Source organism: Lissotriton vulgaris, chromosome 3_2 (assembly GCF_964263255.1).
Source record: "Lissotriton vulgaris chromosome 3_2, aLisVul1.2, whole genome shotgun sequence".
NCBI classification, from domain to species: domain Eukaryota; kingdom Metazoa; phylum Chordata; class Amphibia; order Caudata; family Salamandridae; genus Lissotriton; species Lissotriton vulgaris.
In genome coordinates, this window is record NC_141690.1 from 26,984,809 (window position 1) to 27,002,261 (window position 17,453).

Below are 17,453 nucleotides of genomic sequence, written 5' to 3' on the forward strand. Positions count from 1 at the left end.
GCCAGAAACCGGTCCCCGGAAGCTTGTCTCCTTTCCGGTGAAGAATTGGCTTGATAGTTTGGTCTGCCCTCTTCCCATGATGCACTGGGCCAGGGACAGACTAATTTGCATATAGCCAGGTTCTGAGCTGGGATGGTGCAGTGAGCTAACAAATGGTGATGGATCAAGCCCTGATCTTTGGACTGGGTAAGAGTGGTCTGCTTAATTCAGACACTCTGTTTATCACAACCCCCTTTTCTGAATCGTTTTTGGCCACTATAGGTGTGGCAGGGTATACTCAGACATGAGTCCCTTGCTCACTGCACCATCAGGATTCAAGCAAGCCGGGCCGACGACGGCTGAAATGCCAGAAACCGGTCCCCGGAAGCTTGTCTCCTTTCCGATGAAGAATTGGCTTGGTAGTTTGGTCTGCCCTGTTCCGATGATGCACTGGGCCAGGGGCAGACTAATTTGCATATAGCCAGGTTCTGAGCTGGAATGGTGCAGTGAGCTAAAAAATGGTGATGGATCAAGCCCTGATCTTTGGACTGGGTAAGAGTGGTCTGCCTAATTCAGACACTCTGTTCATCACCACCCCCTTTTCTGAATTGTTTTTGGCCACTATAGGTGTGGCAGGGTATACTCAGACACGAGTCCCTTGCTCACTGCACCATCAGGATTCAAGCAAGCCGGGCCGACGACGGCTGAAATGCCAGAAACCGGTCCCCGGAAGCTTGTCTCCTTTCCGGTGAAGAATTGGCTTGGTAGTTTGGTCTGCCCTGTTCCCATGATGCACTGGGCCAGGGACAGACTAATTTGCATATAGCCAGGTTCTGAGCTGGGATGGTGCAGTGAGCTAAAAAATGGTGATGGATCAAGCCCTGATCTTTGGACTGGGTAAGAGTGGTCTGCTTAATTCAGACACTCTGTTCATCACCACCCCCTTTTCTGAATCGCAGGCCCACTAGCAGAATTGTCTTACAGGCCCTGGACACACACAATGTACTGTAAGAGGGACTCAGTAGTAAATCAAATAAGCCAGTCATGGATACCAATTCGTAATAACAATTTACACAGAGAGCATATGCATTTTAGCACTGATCAGCTGTGGTAAGGTGCCCAGAGTCCTAAACCCAACAAAAACTGGGTAAAAATCAAGAGGCCAAAATTAAAAATCTGGTGATAAACCCACTGAAAAATCCAGGTCTAACAGGCTTGCAGTGTTGCATACTACTCACTACTACACGCTCAATTCACCCACACATTCGAAAAAGTTTTACCCAAATTCAGAGAATATAGTGCCACATGCAGGCTTCACCAAGATTCCCTTGTAATCACACAATTGGGAGACACTGCCAGTCATCAGAATGCTATTAACGCCTTAACTGCGGCAGCAATTCCGCCCCGGTGCAGGCGTTCTAATGAGTGGGCGGGGCTGGGTCGGCCTTTGGCCATTCGCAGCACTGGGGAGGGAGTGCTCCCGTCCGCAATATGGCTGATGGGAGCACAGAAGGGGTTAAGAGATCTTCATGTCCTCAATATCCCCATGGAGGCTGCAACTTACTTCACCAAATGGTGATTGTCTTCTTGCACCTACTCGTGAGCACGGCCCAGATCAGGAGGATAAGTATTCTTTTACATTGCTCATATATCATGGAAAAACTGCCCACTTTACACCAGAGCCTCTGCCTCTCCTTACTTCTTGAATTCCATAAGAAGCTGAAGACATTGTTTTTTAATTATCTATTCTACCCTAGCCAGGGCTAAGCACACACACCTGTTCAGCTGTATGATAACCAAGTACTCTTAACAAATATACATAACATAACATACTATTTTATTAGTTTCATAATACTTAATTAAATACAATCCACTAATATACCTAATATACAGTATTGTGACTCAAAATGAGTATGCAAGAGCATTTATAAATAACAAAAGGATAAGTGAATTGAGCGTACAATATGTAACAAAAAATTCAAAGTACTTACTCCACTATATATAGTATAGTGTTATATTGGTCTGATTCAAGCAAATAGTTTTTAAGAATTTAGAAGAAAAAAAGGACAAAAGAGAAGAGAGAAAGAGAGAAGAGAAGAGAAGAGAAGAGAAGAGAAGAGAAGAGAAGAGAAGAGAAGAGAAGAGAAGAAAAGAAAGGGAAACATCTTAATAAAACCTAAGAAATGTAAACATAAACAGTGAATTTATAATATATAAAGCAACTTAATAATGATGTAAGAAAGTTCTGGGGGTTCAAAAGTAGTGTTAGTAACTGAAGAAAGGACAGCTGGTTTATATAAGAAGAATGTGAGTGGCATTCAGAACAAGTCTCATTTAATAATCAGGTCTGTAGCTTTCGTATTAGTTCTATCTATTCTATAGTTATGACATAGAATGTTCCATCATCTGACAAATGAAATTTTGGTGGAATCCTTACAATTCGACATGATGATTTGTAATGCAAAAGCAATAAGAAAGTCATTTTCAAACCATATATTGGCAATGCCATCAGAAAGACAAATCTCCTAACACATGTGTATGTTATCAAAAGGTATAACCAATAGACAACATTTAATTTATGTTATCCCAAACTTGTAACCAAAATGCTGTAACATGAGGACAATAAAAATGTATGTGCCATTGCCAAGACATGATCAGCTCTTGGTGTCATTTCAAAGTTTGAACCGATGAAGAGATATAGGGGTAGAAATTATCTGTATATATATATATATATATGTATTTCTGTTGTGAATTTCGGACCACATTTGCCTCCAGATAGTAGGAGAAATAGCTTGGTGAAGGCCATTTTCCCAAAGTAATTCAAGAGTAGAATTTGGTCTGTCAGCAGGGTATTCATTTAGAATGCCCTTATTTCCAAGGAAAAATTAGGAATAGAAAATGAGGAGTGAGTGTTGGAATGTAAGAGTGGGGGAGAGGAACAAAGTTGAAGGAGAATCACCCTGAGGTGATCGTATCGGGCGGCATAATGCAAAGAAATTATGATTTTTTTTAATATTGTGAAATTCGAGAAAGGTTCTATCAGAAAACATTTCACCTATAGTAATAATCCTTTTATGAATCCTGGCTTTGCAAGGGAGGACTCTGCTATTAATTTAATGATTGTATTGTACCAGATAGGCATATATACAAGATTTTCTATTGGAGAGTTGGAGCAAATGAGAAGGGGCGTAGCCAAAGAATCATAGTGAATAAGGTTGGGTTTGAATTATGAATTAAGAGGTTGTGAAATGTAAACCATGTCTCAAAATAAAAAAGGTGCAATTAGAGAGAGTTCCAATAGGCTCCTAATAGCATATTTAGAATGGGAGTCAGAAGAGAAGTAAGTCCAAATCTGTTTGAGGGTAAAAGCTGAGTGATGCTTCCTAAAGTTCAGAAAGTTAGTCCCTCCATTGTCTTCGTTTTGTTGTAATTTGGCTAAAGATATGCATGATTCCTGCTTTATTCCATAAAAACGTATCTAAATTCTATTCTGAGATTAATAGAATGTAAGTAGTAGTGTAACAGGTAGCACAGATTGGCAGCATCATCATTTTGATGGTAGCTTGTCTTCCTCATCATGACAAAAATAGGGGCGACTGTCGGTCTGACAGAGTTAACATTTTTGATTGAACCGCACTGAGATTAGTCATGATAGTATTTTTGATGGAAGTGGAATATAAAAGGCCTAAGCATTTGATACTTTTAGAATTCAAAGTAAAACCTGTATCTTTAAACATTCCATGAAAACAATATTTATTCAGCGACAGAACCTTTGATTTGTCTATTTTGAGTTTATATCCTGAAACAGCAGAATATTAACTTAATAAATAAAAACATTTTGAAATGGTATATTGAGGACTTGAGACAAAAAGCTAAATATCTTCCACGTAAGCACTAAACTCTCCCTTAATGTTTTTGTGTTTATAACCAAAAAAGGCAGGGGGTCAACAGAAGGTTTCCAAAGGGGTACTAGAGATCAAATAAATAAAAGAGGGAATAGTGGGCAACCCTGTCTGGAGCCTCTTTGCAAACAAAAGTACTGTGACTGCTAACCATTTGCAAAAATAGAGGTGGAAGGTGCAGAGTACCATAAACTAATGTATTTAAGACAATGTGGGTCAAAACAATCCATTTTAGATCTCCAAACATGAAATACCAGTTTATGCAGTCAAAGGCTTTTTCCATATCCAGTGTTATGGTGGCAATGGGGGAGTTGGATTTGGAGGCCTTGTGAAGAATTTTCAAAAAGGTTTCACGTGTTATCAGAGCTGTATCTTCCCAAGCTAAAGGGTGGGATCTCTATTGATCCAGCGTCTGTAGCCAGATGGGGCAGGAATGGATTTGTGAAATTGGGAAATGTGGTGCAGGATGACAGATGGAAAGAGTGGGGGAAGATAGAGCTGCTGGTTATCAACAGTTGCAGTGGTCACATAGTACTATACTCAAAGTATTACGGAACATTGATGTGAGAGATATATTAAATAGGAGGTTTGTTTCCAGTCCAGGGAAACAAAAACGCGAAGCAGGAATTTTTTGCTTTATCGCGATCAGCAACATCAAGTTGCTGATCGCCAGTGTGGAAAATTTACCTCCCGGTGAGATTCTCAACATGGTAAGGTCAGGTTTCTCATTGAGAGTGGTAGCGTATGCTCGTGAATGTTCGCAATGAGAAACTACCAGTCAGCGTTGAGAAAGCTGCTGTTCGAGTGGCAGAAAACGACTGCTTGCACTGTGCAAGATGCCGTTTGCAATCATTGCACAGTGTGGACAAGCATCCAGCACTGTGCAATCAGTGCGAACAGCATTTTCCCAACCGCACTACGCAGTTCGCGTAGCTATGCGTAGCTTGCGAAGTGCGAAGTGCACTTCGCCTATCGCTACTACGCGAACTACGCTCAGGGTTAGAAAGCAGCGCACGTAGAAGAGGAAAAAACAAGGAGAAATGAAAACATTTCTCCTCATTGCACCTCCCTAACGCCACCCCTGAGGTGGTGTTAGGTACTGATGCATTCCCAGGTTTACAATTTCTCGTAAATCTGGGAATGCTTTAGATTCCATGGATGTTGCGTAGGAACACCCACAACAACACCCATGGAACTCCCCTCTCACGCAGTGTTCTGCATGAAAGGAGCAAATATTTACAAGGCCATGAAAAGACACAGAAACCGGCTTTGCGCTACCTTGTAAATATGCCGGGGCAGATTGCATCACCAGAACATCAAAAAAGTGACAATGCGGTGCCGCAAGCAGCCTCATAAATGAGGCTCTATGTCTTGTACTTTAAGATAGGTTTCTTGTAAGAAAGCCATCTGGCAGTTCAGTTTTGATAAGTAGGGATGAAATCTGTGTTTTTTAATGAGGTTACGTTGGCGTTTAACATTCACATGCAAATAACTCATTTGAGACCTATGTGAATAAAATGAGACAATAAAAACATAAATAAACTTGTAATAAATGAGATACTAACCTCAGGAGAGTTGGTAAAGTATAGATCATTTGAACAACAACAAAAACAGCAGCACATGGTCTAGAATCTGCAGTAGGATACAGATGTAAACAAAAGGTAGAGAAAAAAAGTAGAAGTGAGGAAACTGGAGGAGAAAAGAATGAGCATGGAGGTGCAATAACGCCCCATTAATAGTAGAGATGAGATGACAAAAAGCCAATCAGCATTAGACATTGGTGTCAGTAGAAAGACAAGTGGTACTCTAACTGTAGGAGGGCATGAAGCATGAATGCAGAGGTCAGCCTAAAGCAGACCCCCATGCAGTAGAAACATAGAGAATATGCAATGGAAGAAGAGGATAAAGAGATGAAGAGATAAGACCAAGACTAACAAAAAATTGTAGGGACTTACCCACATAGATAAGGCAATATATTGGTGAATGACTAGAAGACAAAAACATGAGAACACTGAAACGTAAAAAAAATGCTTCAATCCAATAGTTCTGAGGTGACTGGAAACCTATAGAGAACAAGAACAGATAAAGGAACCTAAAAACAGTGATTGAACATTTTTCCATACAAACAATTATAGAGTAAAAGTGTGCCAAGTTCCATTGCAGCTCCCATATGAAGATGGATATACTGCTTCAGATCAGCAGGTTCATCAAAGGTAGTAATTTTGTCGTTATAGGTGACCTTGAAAAGATAAGGATAAATGAGTCTGCATCAAGTGTTCATAGATCGCAAGGCTGGATGTAAGTCCAAAGAGTCTATCCATAGGGTGGCTTTCACTCTGGCTAAATCCAGACTGAAGAATATCTTGTGACCAGACCATAGCATTTGTTTGCATTGTTTAGCTGCTGAGAGAATTTTCCTAAAATCAGAGTATTGCAGAAAAAAGGTAATGATTCCTCTTAGACTGGCGGAAGTGAAGGAGGCTGCAGATGAGAAACCAATGCAATGGGCCCTCTGGCTAATAAATTGAGTAGATTCATTCAGTTCAACAATCTTGAAAATATTAAGTTTAATGAACGTAATAATATGGGGACCTTCCGTTCCCTCTGGAATGCCACACATATGCAGACTATTGCACCTATTGCAATTTTCTAAATCTTCTGCCTATTTGTCAAGGTAAAGGATGTGTGAAAACAATCAGAGTATATTTTTTTAAATATTGCTGACTTTTCATTTCACACAATGCATTAAACTTCCCTAGTCAAATTGACTACTTAAGCGATGACATCCTAAGGATCACTAACTTGCTGTTTGACCTCTGTGATCCTAGAATCCAGTTGACACTATTGCTCTTCAATTCTTTGGAGATTGGCATTCGTCTCCACCACAAATGTTTTTACGATCATGAGTTCATCCATCATATCTTCTAGTATTAAAGGTAAGGGCGATTTAGTAGGTAGGAGAAGTCATATACTTCTTGACCCTCTTTTTATCATTACTGGCAGGTTCTTTGTGTGAATTGAGGTTGGGGATAGGTTGAGCAATGGGTTTTGTAGAAGATGAAAGAGGGGCATCCATTGCAGTTAATGATTGACAGACCAACAAAGTGTAAAGTGTCAAGTGAAGGCTTACATTTTATAATCTTTGACTGGCCATGCAATGCTGGGAAAATAACTTAAATGGAGAAACAGGGGGCAGACAGCTGAATGCCGGAGAGGAAAGAAGATCGGAAGTAAGAAGACAGCACTGATATGACAGACTCCTTGACCTGAAGATATGGTTTAATGAAGTACATTAGCAGGTGACTCCACATAAAAAGGGAAATGGGACAAGCATAAATATACTGTCAATTACTGTGTAAGGCCACTTTTCTGCTCTCTGCTTAATTGTATGCTATTTTTTGCATTTTATCATTTCACCAGTGGAGCAAAGTTTGCATGTGAATGACAATGTTAAGGCGAGCCCAGGTGTGTTTGAAGTAATGAAGTAAAGTGTGAGGGTAAAATAGATGCCATTCTTCTAAAGGGATCAGCGGGTGGCAGACAGCAAGATTGGATTAAAGACCAGGAACAGGTCTAAGGACTAACTTTGACCCTTCCCATCGCCTCTGCTTCAACCTCTGACCACCAAACTTGATAGAGGGTGTAAGTCCACTCTACCTCTTCCAAAACACTCCAGAGGGTCTAGAGAATCATGGTCAGGCAGCCATCTTGCAATGCCTATGTGTGCACCCACCAACATAACATAATATAACATGACATGACATGGCATGACATGACATAACAGGGATTGTATTCAACTCCACGGTCACATGTTTCTAGAATGCCTGCTCTATTAGCTGGCATCAGTGCCATGAAAACTTATGCTGTTCAAATACGTGTTAGATCTGGATTTTGCAGTTCCCTCAAATGCTGAATGATATTTATTTTCTGCACAAATAAAAGGAGTCTTTCTACGAATTTCATAGTCACACAAAACTTTATATAAACACACAACATTCTGTCATACTTGTCACTTCTCAGTGGAATTTAATGTTATTATGGAATTGTTTCAAAGTGTGAAATCTGACAACAGTGCAGATTATGTAAATTAACTCACAGCATCGTTTTGTGTTTAATTTCCTGAATTTAGCAGCACTCAGCTTCCATTCTGTGAAACAACACCTACACACGACACTGTAGTGCTTGTCGACCAGGTGTGCATAGTTTAGCTAGACATAAGGAATTATTATATTATGTGGGAGTTCCTGATATTACCTACAAGCCACCACATTTCCACCTCCAACCTTTTCCCCAGGTACACAACTCAGCCATTCCTACCTGCAGTCGGCTGCTTCGCCTCTATTGTTTAGGTTAATTTACTGAAATCAGCAAATTATTTCGGATTGATTCAACCGTAATCAATCACTCTCAGCAGCAAGCGGTTCAAACAAACCTCAGATCTCTGCTTTCTTACTTAATTGGCCTAAGTGGGATACTAAATGTACCCTGTGAGTAAACAAAGATTGACAAGAAGCCTTTGAAGACTGGAATCTATTTTTCTCATACAGTTCTAATCCTACCCTGGATTAGTGTTGTCTCTTTTATGCTGCAGTTCCGCTTTTCATAACATAAACTTGTGTAGCAAGGAGGTGTCTAAACAATCACTGAGAGTTTTTAAAAAAAATATTGCTGACTTCTCATTTCACATAATGCATTAAACTCTGCGGATACCTCTGTTCTCCCAAACATTTGGATATTTACAATCAGTGCTTAGGGGCATGCAAAGTTTTAGCTCTACATTTTGCATAAGCCCCACTCTCTGTCAATATCTGCTTCACAGTGGACTCCAAACAATATTTGACTCAAGAGTTGGACATCTACAGGGAGGGTACGGATCCTCCTGGCAAATCTGTGCACAGTCTGATAAAAACAAAGGGGCATATTATCAAGAAACGGTGTTAAAATTATTGCCGCTTTAGCAGCAGGAAAGTGCTGCTAAAGCGACTATAATGGGCTTGTTAATATGCCCTTGTAAATTCCCATGTGTGAACATGGGCTTCTATTGGAATTCTCAAGGGCATATTATCAAGCCCATTATCGCCTTTTTAGCGGCAGTTTCCTGCCGCTAAAGCGGCGATAATTTTAACGCCGTTCTTGATAATATGCCCCTAAATTCAGAGTGCTCAATTGGGCACATTTCATAGTTTTTACTCATTTCAGTTCAAGCATTGATTTACTATTTCACTGTATTAAATGTACAGTTGATCATTTTAGGCCCACCATTCACTTAGGACTTAAAAGGTGTTTAGTTCGTGTTAGCGTCTTGGCATTTTTAAAATACAAGTCGCACTGTGGGTAGGGTGACCATCTGGCATGGAGGCAAATTCTGGAGAAGGCTGTACAAATGCAGGGCTAAGAGTCAAATTACAGGACAACAATCCAGGAGAAAAGGTCAGGTTTAAGGGCGAATACTAGAAGAGTGCCATACCTCACTACTTTCTCAGTGCATTTATTTACTATTTGTACTGTGCTCAGTGTGCAATTGCCTCTAGGGGCGGTACAGACAGGTTATGCATTATGTCCTTGTTAAAATTTAAATTGATGCCCTTGAGCACAGTGTCAAGGGTATCACCGCTAAGCATGGGCGAATTTTGCGAATCCGGCGTTCGTGAATTTTGCGGATTTGCGAATTCGCAATCCGCAAAATCCGCGAATTCCCACGAATTGGCGGATTTTTTTTTGTGTTCGCAAGTGTTTCTGCCAGTTCGCGAGGATTTGGTACTAGTTCGCAATTGCGAACTTACTTGTCGGCTCGCAACGGTCGCGACTATGTTGTTTCTACGTCTGGTTCATCATCACAGCCTCCCAGCACCCTCTGTTTCACCACTGCCACCCTCTCTTTGACCCATGCCACCCTCTGTTACATCAATGCCACCCTCTAGTTCATCATCACTGTAGAAGATGGGGGGGAAAAGCAAGCCCACCTGCCCTGCTTGAACTGACATGAATCAATTTGGGGTTAGTTTATTAACAACACCTGCCCTGCCCCAACTGACAATAATGAATTAGGGGCTAATTAATGTGTCACTGAATTTGAAGTTCCAGCCTGGCACCTGCTTGTCTGCTCCCTTAGCTGTAAATCAGGACCTTTGTGGCATACAGTTAAGGTCAGAGCAGGGTCACACAATAGTTGCAAGCAGGCAACCGAATTCTGGAGGGCCCCCTCAGGAAGCACTACAGGGAATCGTTACAAATGATGAGGTTGACCTTTTGCACCTGCTCATTGCTTTTGCAAAAATCGTTTTTCGTTTTTTTCGCGCTATTTGCGAGGCGCGGCGTCGTGCGAAACCGACCGCGGGAGCCGCCAATTCGTGCGAATGAGTTTTATATTTTTTTGCGGCTTGTTGTTTCGCGAGTTTTTTTGCAGTATTCGCGAGCCGCTTGCAGCGCAACACGCGAATTTACCCCAAGGTCGAGTACGGGTGCGGCCATTTTGTTTGCGTGACGTAGTTCCGTTTCCGCCCGCTATGTATAATCTCGCGAAGTTAGCGCATTGCAAGTACAAGTTCGCACGAAATCGCGAGGAAAATCTTGTACTATGTTTTCTCCTGCTCTGTGTTGTTGTATTGCAAATATTTTTTTTTACATGGAGCAAGCCAATAATGCCGCTGATGACGATTACATTGTAGTTAAATTATATTTCAAAATATTCTGTGCATTTCAGGTGCACTGCTCTCCTTCTCAGTGGCGTTGCTACTATGCTTATTTGTTTTCTATTTTGTGGTCTCATTGGCCTGAGTAACTATTATGTATGAGTGTACTTTACAGAACTGCGTAATGCTAGACACTAGGGGGCAGATTACATTTACAAGCCCCTTGCGCCACGTTTACGTTGCCTTGCGTGACGCAACAGCGACGTAAACGTGGCACATCCCTGCGAGTCATTTACAGCGTGACGCATCTAGGGAGATGCGTCACGTTATAAAGCCATGGGCCTGCACCACAATGGGTGTGTTCCTAGTGCTCAGGGTGGGCGCGGTCCGGCGGCTGTGCGCCTCGCAAAAGTGCCTGCGTGAAATCTACAAGATTTAACGCAGGCACTTCTGCGACGCTGCTACGTCAATTCAATTCCTTATGCCTGCTTGAAGCAGGCGTAAGGACTGACACAGCATGTTAAGTATTGGGTGGCCCTGAGCATTACTGGAGTTGCATTGCGTTGGCGACGTGACTCCAGCGATGCGCCGCTCTTACGTGACGAGATGCGTCACGCAAGTGCCTACCCTTGCGCCAGGGCGCGCCGCATTGTAAATGAGGCGCATCTGCCGTGTCGCAAGGGTAGTTTTGCGTGACGCATTTGATCTGGCGAAGTATGCCCCTAAGGGGCAGAATTGCAATTACCGTCGCATCCCTGCAAAGTAGCAGGGATGCGCCATTAATTGTGCGGCCCGCTACCACCACCAAACATGGTGCGCCGTATTTGCAATGCGGCGCACCATGGGCTCAAAACGTCACCGAAGCTTTACTGCTGGAGTTGCGTTGCAACGATGGCGCAGCTCCAGCAATGCTCTGGGGTACCCTATCTCCCCAATGCTGGGTCAAGCCGTATGTCTGCTTCAAGCAGGTGCAGGGTTTGTGTGACGCATCATTGTCCTAAAGGTGACTGATTGAAATTTTGTAGATTTCCCTCAGCCACTTTTAGGATGTGTTCCAGCGCAGGAATGCCCTCCCTTGCGCCGGAACGCCCCCTGATGGCGCAGGGCTTTATAACGGGATGCATCTCCCAAATGCGTCACGTTGTTATAATATTATACGCCGCACCATGGCGCCTCTTTTGTTTAGCTGCTGCGTCACAAAAGTCACGCAAGAACGGAGCAAAAGAGCCGCAAGGGGCTTAAATCTGCCCCTTCCTTTGTACCTCTGACAATAAGAAAAATAGTGGCGGTGGATTGATAGTTTGACTATTTAAATGACTGGTTATGTAGCAGGCAACTGTTAGTGTTGTCACTAATCTGACTGAAATCACAATGGAGTTTGTCTGTCACTTTGCGTCTTGCCTGCGGACTGCTGCCTGCCAGTCCTAGGTGAACCTTTCAGTACTTTGTTTAGTGAGTTACGTGACTTTAGAAGTCGCAGGTCCGCAAATCAATGAAAACTAACCCTAATCAATGTAATTTCGCGGAAATATTTTGTTATTGTTGTTTTGAAATGTTTGATTTGGTTGACATTGACAAGCAACAATCATCCATGTTTTCTGTTCTTTCTTTCATGTTGTACGTCAGCTCCCCCCAGGGGCGAGGGGAGGACACAGGAGCAGCAGGCGGCGGATGCTGTTGAACAGGGCCAGGATCGGGCAGGCGAGGGCTCCTTTGCTGGCCCCAGTAAGTTTTCATTTTAGACTAGTACCTATTTTTCCTAGCGTTCCTCATTTGATTTTTTCAAAATCGTCTTTGATCTTCTTGTAGACTGTATCTAAATTCTTATCCTGCCTCTACTATGACTCCCTGTGGTATTACTAGATTATTCTTATTAGTCTGTCTGTGTAGCTAACTAAGATTGCACGGTTGGCAAAACTCCCATTCTAGTCAGCAATAGCTCTATCAACTTAGTGCAGTCCTCTGGGATTGTCCATAATGTCTTTTGAAGTGTTCTATCTAGACTCATGCTTGCAAAAATTGCAAAACCTTTCGCTCAGTCACTCTAGTCTGGACAAAAAAACACAGAGTCTATTTAAGTTTAAAAGCTTTATTAAAAGTAAACACATTTATTAAAATGAAGTCATAATAAAATTAAACGTTTAACTGATAATGGAAAAGTGGTTAGTGCTGACGATTAATTGAAGACATTTCTTGTGGTCGAGCCGAGCTCTCACCTGGTTTCAACTTGATCTTGTTGTTAGAAGTCCATCTTCTGTCTGTGTGGAGAAAAATGGTGCGTGTTAAAAAACCAGCCTTCATCAGTTGTGCCAAAAAGTGCAGGAAGACAACCTTCCCTGGAAAAAGGGACATTTTTTTTAACTTTAAAGTAGACAGTCACAAATTACATTGTTTTCACATGTCTTCATTCCTAGACCAAATACTAGTGAGTGCTTTATTCTAACATTCTTAAATGTACTTTGTAGGTGGAACATCTGGTGGCGGGGCCAGCGTGGAGGTGGTGGTGCTCGACACGGAGGCGGAGGGCAATTCTTCAGGGGATGAGGCGGCGGCTGTGAGAGTTGAGACGGTGGTGGTGGCGGCCAGAGGTAAGCTCTTATATATTCCTTACTTATTGAGATTGAAGACGTGGCTGGGAAGGCAAGAATATGAGATGCATGGCTGGGTGAATGATGAAGCAATGATGGGTGGAAGGACAACAGCCTGGGTGGGTGACACAGAAACTGTATGTGTCCATATACCTGGATCATGCTACTATCTGACTCTTAGATAGCATATGTGTATCTAGAGCAGGGGTACTCATAGTACGGCCCGCGGGCCGGTGGTGGCCCGGCAAGCCTTCCTTGGCGGTGCGCAGACCTTGCAGACAATCACTGCTCCCCCGGCCCCCACAGAGCAGAGGCTTTGTTGTATTTCACCTGTTAGCGCCCCTGCATCTCCACTCTGACAATCACTGCTCCCCCGGCCCCCACAGAGCAGAGTGGAGATGCAGGGCCACAAAGAGGTGAAATAGAACAAAGCCTCTGCTCTGTGGGGCCGGGCAAGCAGTGATTGTCAGGGTGGAGATGCAGGGGCGCTACAAGTACAACAAACAAAGCCTCAATTATATGTTAATGGTCTTTTAAAGACCTGTTAAGTACTTTGGTGTGGTTGTCTGTATGTGCTCGTTGAGGAAGCGGTCTCAGCCCTGGCTGAAGGCTGACACAGACAGACACACACACAGTGAGATGACAGAGGGGGAGGGAGAGGGAGGGCAGGAGGGAGAGAGAGATGGAGAGGGAGGGCAGGAGGGAGAGCAGGAGGGAGAGAGATGTATGTAAATGCTGGGTCTGGTGGCTCAGTGGATGAATGCATCTGCTGCAGGGACCTGTGTGCAACCTCATGGTCACAAGTTTTCGTTTTGCTTTAGCCCCGCCCCCTCTGACTCCGCCCCCACCAGTGCGGCCCTCAGCCACAAACTACACTGTAAATTTAGCCCCTGAGAGAAAGTTTGTGAGTACCCATGATCTAGAGAGAGTAGACGGTCAGTGGATGAACTAAGTGTAACTTTGAAGAGCATGTAACACTGCACCCGCACGTCCGTTCCAGTGTAGGAAAGGCAAGGAAAAGAAGTTTTAATTTTGTCCAAATACAACCATCAATAGTAGCAGTAGTTTGTATTGCAAGCACAGCATAGATCTGGTTATTAAGGTGGCCACTCCCTACCTCTCTTAATAAGTTTAGTAGTACTCAGTCATTCATGTGTGGATGTATCACTGGTCACTCAATAAAAAGCAAAGCACCTAAAGTCATCCCATTTATAAGCAAAAACATCCCATGTGAAGTGATAGATAATCAGATTATTTATCTTCTTCAATTTTCCATTTCTAGTACTCATTTGCACTGTAGGGTGCAAGTTAAATTAATTAAGCAGTAGCCCTTGTAACAGAGTATTCTCAGTGCCACCCGTAATAGAAAAGTAAGAGCTTCACCACCTGCATGTACTGGACGGGTACAGTAACGCAACGCAAGTCTAGGTCACTCATCATGGCGTGCGTCTCTTTTTCTCGGTGCAAGTTCACTGCGCTGGCATTATGCCGGCTTGCAGAAGATAACGTACCAATTTTCCTAAACAAGAGACAAGAAGAAGAATAAGACTGGTGTACTTTCATAGTCGACTCCAATGGAAGTCCATAGTGCTCGTAGAATTTGTTCCTTAAACTCCCACTAATGTTAGAGCAAGGATGAAGAAGTGGGAGGTTAGATAGATACTGGCCTCAATAGTTATGTAATGCGCTTGCAATGATTGAGTTAATCTTAAAGAGCATTGGTTACAGACTATGTCTTTCTTTCTTCATATAGATGCTCCTTCCAAACCAACAAGGAGGAAGGAGCTGGCTAGAGCGGCCCGGCAACGGAGGATCGATGCCACTGTTGCGGAATATCGGTGGCTGGTGGCCCTGGAGGACGAAGAAAGTGTGCAGTCGACCACAACAACAACGTCGTCTGCATCGGCCTCCGTGCCCCCACGGGCTGCCACCCAGCACAGTGCTCCACCCAGACTGAGCCGGGCTGCCAAAGCCAAACGCCACCGCCGAGCAGCAAGGACAACAGCTGCCTCTCACAGCCATTGCACCTGCAGGGCAGTGAAGGCACACCTGCGCCGCAGTACCCTGATGGTGTCCCGCCTTCAGCAGGAGCTCCACCACTTTACAAACGTGTTGGAGGGGCTCCGCGTAGAGCACGCCTTGCTCCGCCAGGAGCATGATGCCCTGGCCCAAAAAGTAAACAGCATCCACCCATAGTGTCCCTTGCCCCTTTTTTAGAAACTTTTGGGGGGTGGGAATTGGGAGTTGGGTTTTTGGGGACTTTTGAAGGACAATCGTTGGGGTTAGGGAGGGTCTTGCGGGAGATTATTTTGTTAGGGATATAAATATACTTTTTCAAACTTTATCTGAGCATACCTGTTTTTTACTGCTTGCCTGGTGGGTGGGGGTTTAACAGTGACTTTGTTTTCCTGAAAGTTTAGTTCCATTTTCTTCCTTTAAGTGTAAATGCCCAAATGTTTTCAACACTAAGTGCCTCTCACAGAGTAAGTGAAGTGAATTCAAGAGTCCTAGGACTTTAGTAGTACTACCGTCAGTCTCTCGTCTCTCCTAATACTCCATTATACTCCCAAACCACCAAACGTGTAATTTGTGTTTGAAAGTAGGGCTAGACCCAGGGCTGGCTCCACGGGAAACAGCGAATAAGGTTGGCAATCCTGGGCGGATAAAATTTCCTCATAGCGGTGGTACTACTGGTGTGACACGGTGGCAGTTGCATGCCTATGAAAAAAAAGAAAATTAAATCTGGTTTGTCCTCCTGAGCAATCCAACAATGCAATAGAGAATATAGCAGGTGACAGAAGTACACTAGAACAAAGCCACATTGTAGCCTAACAAATGGTAAAGTATAACTACTAATTCGGTTGAAGTTCTTTGACATTAGCCATGGGTCTTTGTCAACCAGAGTAAGAATATATCCTCGTATTTCTTCACCAGCCTGTTGCTATCACCTTATCCTCCCCAGAAAGTGTGTGGATTTATTGCTGTAATTTAGTCACACATCAATCAAAACCACACAGCCCGGGGGAAGAGGGTTAGGGTTTGAAAAATGGATGGGTACGGGGGTTTTGGGGAAAGGTTTTGGGAGACAAGAAAAAATAGCACAGCATGGACAAACAATTGTGAACATAAACAAATCTTTGGGTACAAACCTATCCATCAATCTTTGAAAGTGCATGCACTACTGCATGCATGTCAGTGAAAAGTAAGTAGTACTTTCGACAACTGTGGAAGAAAGAATGCAACAGTACAGGGCGTGTGTGGAATTATTGATAACTATATTCAACATAAGGTCTCTGTTGCCCGTACCTGAGAGCCTTGCTGGTCACTATAAATCCATTCACAACACTCAATGGGGTTGGTCTGGAAGGTATAGTAGATAGAAAAGGAGAAATTGCTCTTTTTCTAGGTGTCCCCTCACTCACCAGGGTTGCCCCTTGGTGACATGCTTCATCATTGGGGCCATCCCAGTCCTCTACGGGCTGGGGCGTGCTGCAACTTGCGAATTACGTAGGAGCACTTACAAATGACTATGTGTGGTGCAGATGTGATTGTGGAGTGGACTAAGTGATGTGTTAAGGGATCAATTTAGAAGCAGAGAGAGATCCAAGAAATGCAGTCACAGTCTTAGAAAAACACAAAGGATACTGTATCTGTATGTTGTTGTAGTTGTCCTGTTGAAAGTGGTAAGTAAGTTGCATGCAGAAAAAAAATCCTCTTATTAGCGGCACTCCTCCATTGCAGCTGACGCTTCGTCCATCGATGTTGGTCACCAGAAGACACCCTGTAAAAAAAGCACAGCATGGACAAACAATTGAACATAAACAAATCTTTGGGTACAAACCTGTCCATCAATCTTTGAAAGTGCATGCACTATTGCATGCATGTCAGTGAAAAGTAAGTAGTACTTTCGACAACTGTGGAAGAAAGAATGCGACAGTACAGGGCGTGTGTGGAATTATTGATAACTATATTCAACATAAGGTCTCTGTTGCCAGATACCTGAGAGCCTTGCTGGTCACTATAAATCCATTCACAACACTCAATGGGGTTGGTCTGGAAGGTATAGTAGATAGAAAAGGAGAAATTGCTCTTTTTCTAGGTGTCCCCTCACTCACCAGGGTTGCCCCTTGGTGACATGCTTCATCATTGGGGCCATCCCAGTCCTCTACGGGCTGGGGCGTGCTGCAACTTGCGAATTACGTAGGAGCACTTACAAATGACTATGTGTGGTGCAGATGTGATTGTGGAGTGGACTAAGTGATGTGTTAAGGGATCAATTTAGAAGCAGAGAGAGATCCAAGAAATGCAGTCACAGTCTTAGAAAAACACAAAGGATACTGTATCTGTATGTT